Here is a 5056-nt window from a genome sequence, read left to right on the forward strand (position 1 = left end):
TAGCAATTGAAAAAATGCATCCACAGCAGAAAGGCAGTAGGAGAAACACTGGTAATGAAATCTAGAAAATAACAGACCTGGTTTTCTTAATGAGTCATAAAGTAAGTGACTGCAATAGGCAAAATTTGCATTTAAAACATAATTATTTACAGGCTATTGTACCCATAATGTAAGCTCTCCTGGTTCATCATGCTGGGCACATGCACTAAGAGCAATGAGGTCCAGTTTGTAGCCCCCGAGGGAAGGTGAAGAGAGCATCAGCCAAATGGGGAATGCCATGTAAAAAGACTGACCAAGCAGTGTTCAATCAGGGAGGAGAAAAGAAGTATTGAAACAACTCACTTCTTTTCTTGAGGTCAGAAAGTATGATTTTTCCTTGTTCCCCATTTGTTTAAAAAGACAACATCACCAGAGGAATTTCCAGAGTAGTGGTAGGATTTGGGCCAAGAATATGCAACTATTAACCAGAAGTACTCTCCAAACATCTAAAAGAACCTTCACCACCCTTCTGGGACTTTCCTTGAAACCATAAATTAAACTATATAATAAGCAAGTTATGTAAATTAGGAAGATAGTTTACTGATCAGAATATTTAAATGAAGCAAGACAGCTGATTCTCATGGGAATGCTCCAGCTTTGTGTTCAAATCCTGGCTCTTCCTATTAGCCGAGTGGTTTCAAGTGAGTCACTCAAACATTCTGGGCCTTGATTCTTGGAAGAATCTCTGTCTGGTAGATGTGCTGAGAGTGTTAAAAGTGATTTCAGATGCAAAGGACCAAAAGTGTGTCTTGCAGAGTTGAAATGCTCCATTGATGCCAATTATTTCTGCCAAGCTTTAAACTTCTGCACTATGAATAAAATGCAAATAATCTCAATCCATTCAGAGAATCAATAATACCTAAAATGTTAATATCTCTTCATATTTAAGGAGTTCAAATTGCTACTTCTCAGACTTTAAAAATTGCCATAATTTTACTCACATATTGAAAAACAGGGGCCTAGAAAAGTCAAGTTATTTATTTATTGCACAATAGTGAAGATTAAGAATCAAATCTAGCTCTGTCCTGTTAGGCAAAGGTGGGCTCTTCTTTTCATTTGATTAATAAATAATTAAACAGAATAAAAACTGCTTTGTCATAAATATCTTATTAAATTGATAAAATAGTTACTTTTTATTTAACCCAGAAGTCAATAAGTAAGCTTCCTGTTTATCTGGTAGAAGGTGGTATTGCCACACCATGATTCACTTTGTCAGCTACGGCACCAGCCCCCAGTTGGTGAGATCATAGGTGTTCACAACTACCCGCCTCTGGAGAATTTCTTTAAATCAGTACTGCCTGGTTTGGGGGTTGCATCTACCACACCCAACCCTTCTACAACCCACAACTGCTGACAGACTGGCCAGGGATAAAAATGGTGGTGCATTTGCCTCAACCTGTAACCCACTGTGAGATACAATTTATGCTCCAGAGGTCCCCCGGGGTCAGACCACAGTGTCTCCAGCTGAGACTTTATCCTTGCTTAGTTGCTCCTTCTGGCCTCACTTTTTCTCTGGGAGGCTGTGTCTCAATCGAATAGTACCACTTCAATCCTGTCTACATTTCTGTTCCTAAGAATCTTGGTCTAAGACACTGAAGGAAGGACATTATTAATTTTAGTTCTGAAAAAAATCCTAAAGGAATAAAAATTAGGATTCAATTATAATACAAAAAGGAAGGCATTTAAAACTCGGAGTTCTCAGACACTTTAAAATCTTTTTGTCACTTGAAATTAGGCAAATTGAAAATGATTATGAATGGAATCGTATAATGTTGAATGCATTCCCATGGCATTTATCACAGGTCAATAATGGCACAGAAAGGAAATTTGCCATAAAAATAGCCCATTCATTTTTTTCAGTGTTATTGTAGTTTAGGAAAAAAACACTGTGTTTCTCTCCCCCTCTTCAACCACCAAGCTTTAAGGCACATGCTGCCCAAGTTTGAGGAGGGCACTGGGGGCTTCAAGTGGTGAAGGAGCAAATAAAAGTGAAAGAGATACCTGTCCTCCTGATGTATCCCATTTTATGGAGTTTTGGTGGTATACAGTGTATAGGATTTCAGAGCTCAAATATTCTCTCTCTCTCTTTTTAAAATAAAACTAAGCTCGAGTATTGCTTGAAATGCCATTCAAAGTCTTTAAGAATATTTGAGATCATTCCAAAGAGACATGGGATTTCAAAACTGTAAAGAATTAGAGAAATAAGGAAGAGAAATTAAGGTCTTAGCATACTACAATGCAGGATTTCCAGTTTCTATGGTGTTTTACCACTAAGTGAAAATATGTTTTTAAGTATGCAAGTAAATATTTAGAATAGCTCCTGGCTAAATAGTGACTTATTAACATACTATACTTGTCTACTTTCTCTTGACCAAAGTATTTTGCTACTGCAACTAGTATTCTTCTTGGATTCACCATCACATTTCTTTTCCAAATCCAGACAGATATGTGTATAAATAAGTTTAGAAGTTACTGGCAACTGTGGAAATCATGCCCAAGAGGAGTCTGCAACCCAGAACTCAGAAGAGCTCATAGAGCTGAATAACAATTTTAGCCCCAACTGGTCATGTGGAGTTTAATAAATACTTATGAAGGATAACTCAGGTGCTAGGAAGTATAGCCAAAGGAAGACTGACCATTCATTTGCATCTGCCCTTGAAAATAGCTGCATGCCTCTTCAGCATTCTCAACCATGCTTAGATAACATAAACTGAAAAAGGAAAAATCAGTAGGGGAAAGGGTAAATTGGTTAACTTGAAAGCAGGTTTTGCTATTGTAATATCTTCTTCCTTCTCTTGGTTTAGATAAGTAAGCCAACAAATATCCACTATGAGACATCAGGGCTCAAAGAAGTTTGTCTAAACTGAGATGAACAAGGTACTTCTTTTTCAATTCTAGTCCTACTTCAGCAGCGAAGAGATAACATTTTAATTCCTTAATATTGAAAAAGGTTGTGATAGAAGAAACTCTTTTGTAAACTAAATGAATTTGTATGATTTCTGGCAGAAAACATTTTATCAGATGACTGTCTTCAGACTCCGGATTCCCACCAGCCAAAAATTGTTTATCTTCTTGGAGAACTTTGGCAGGTTTTCTCTCTTTAGGAAGTGAGTTAGAAAACATCAGTGAGACTTCAAAGCAATGGCTCAAAGTTATCTTCTGATTTATGAAATGACGATTCCCATCACTTATCAGAACAGGAAGTCCTTCCTGTGGAACTGCAGTCCAAGTATGTAAATAGAATCGGGTAACTGCTGGTTATCATATTCATTGTGGGAAAAACCCTACCACAATGTCCATGCCAAAACAATAGGGGTTTTTAAAGCTGTGTGGGATACAGGAGAATGCTTGATGAGTGTAACATTTTGGAGAATGGGAAACACACTCTTGTTTTCCTTAATTTACATTCAGTGTTAAAGTTTTCCAAACGAGGGTGTTAGCTACCACTCTAAAACATCTGTTGATTCCCCCTCACATTGTTCAGTTCCCCTCTTTCCCAACAACTGAGAGTCAAGAAAATCGAGTCTCATTCTGATTGGACCTATGTCTCATTCATCTGAGCTTGAGAAAGTTACAGAACCCCTATGGAATCATGGGCCAGGAAACCTCATAATAATAATAAAATAAAAAATACATTTAAAAAGCCTAGATGCATCCATAACCCTGTCAAGTGACTATAATTCTCTCTTCATCTCTGGCCCACAATATTTTTCCTAATCTCCACAAAACCTAATCTCCATGTCACTGCATTATTTGATAAGACCATTTTCTGTAAATGGAGTATTTCTTCCTCTCCATATACTACATTTTCAGTCATGGGTTCCTCTGGATAAATTCTGATCACTTGTGTTGAATTTGGAAAGCCCCCTACTAACTAATCTTGGCAAACCATGTCATACAACAGGGCATTTCTAATAAAACTTGTTTTGTGGATTTTTTAATGTTTATTTTAAATATTTTGCCAGTTTTATTTTTACTTTTTTAATTTTATTTTAATTGTTGTTGCAGTACAATTTTCTATCTTTTACTCCCATCTCAGCCCACCCACCCAGCCCTCACCTCCTCCCTCCCATTTCCATCCGCTATTTTAAATATTTTGAATGACTTTATTTACAGGTTACAGTTAAATGGGATCTTGTATGTAAAAACAATGTAATATTTGATTTATATAAAACTCATAATTAAAAAAGTGACCATTATTGTTTGGCACTGATACCCATAGTTTACATTTGTAAAACTATTATATTTTATGCTGCTGTATTACATATTATCTCATTTACTCTTGTGAAGTAGGTACCAGTAGGACTGCTTTGCTGTTGAAAAAATTAAGACTGACTGGTTACCTACATTTCTCAGACAAGGTCACACAAGATAAAAGCAGCAAATCTCACATTTGAATTCAGCTTTTCTGATTTCCAAATCTGGTGACATTTTACCACACAATTTTCCTCTGTGGCAACCTGTTTATATTTTTCTGTGTACTTATTATATCATAATACCCCTCCTTTCTTTTTCACATCTATGAGTTCATCATGGCCTAAATATGGAACCAATCTCTTTTTAGCCTCGGGAACTTTGAGGAACCTCAGGAACTGATGTGTTGGGGACTTCATGTGTTATTGTCGAAACCATGTTTTGGTGTCCCTGTAGGAAGAGGACATTAGAACTCACACAGAGACATTAGGTTATGCATGCAGAAGGAAGACCACAGGAATACACAACAAGCCAAGGAGGGAGGCCTTAAAGAAATCAATACTACCAACACCTTGATCTCATATTTCTAGACTTTGTAACTGAGAAAATAAACTTCTGTTGTTTAAGTCACCCAGTCTATGACCTTTTGTTCTGGAAGCCCTAGCAAACTAAGGCACTGTGTTCTTGAAGAGAAGTCCTAACTTGAGCTCACACGTGTTTTCTGGGTTATTCTTCTGGCTGACTCTCTGCCTGTCTGCCTAGATGGATCCCAGAGGCTCCCTAGCTTCACACACCCAATGGCTTTCCCCACTGGCTTTATTCT

This window comes from Phyllostomus hastatus, unplaced genomic scaffold (assembly GCF_019186645.2).
Source record: "Phyllostomus hastatus isolate PE091 unplaced genomic scaffold, TTU_PhHast_1.1 phas_contig_152, whole genome shotgun sequence".
Lineage (NCBI taxonomy): Eukaryota > Metazoa > Chordata > Mammalia > Chiroptera > Phyllostomidae > Phyllostomus > Phyllostomus hastatus.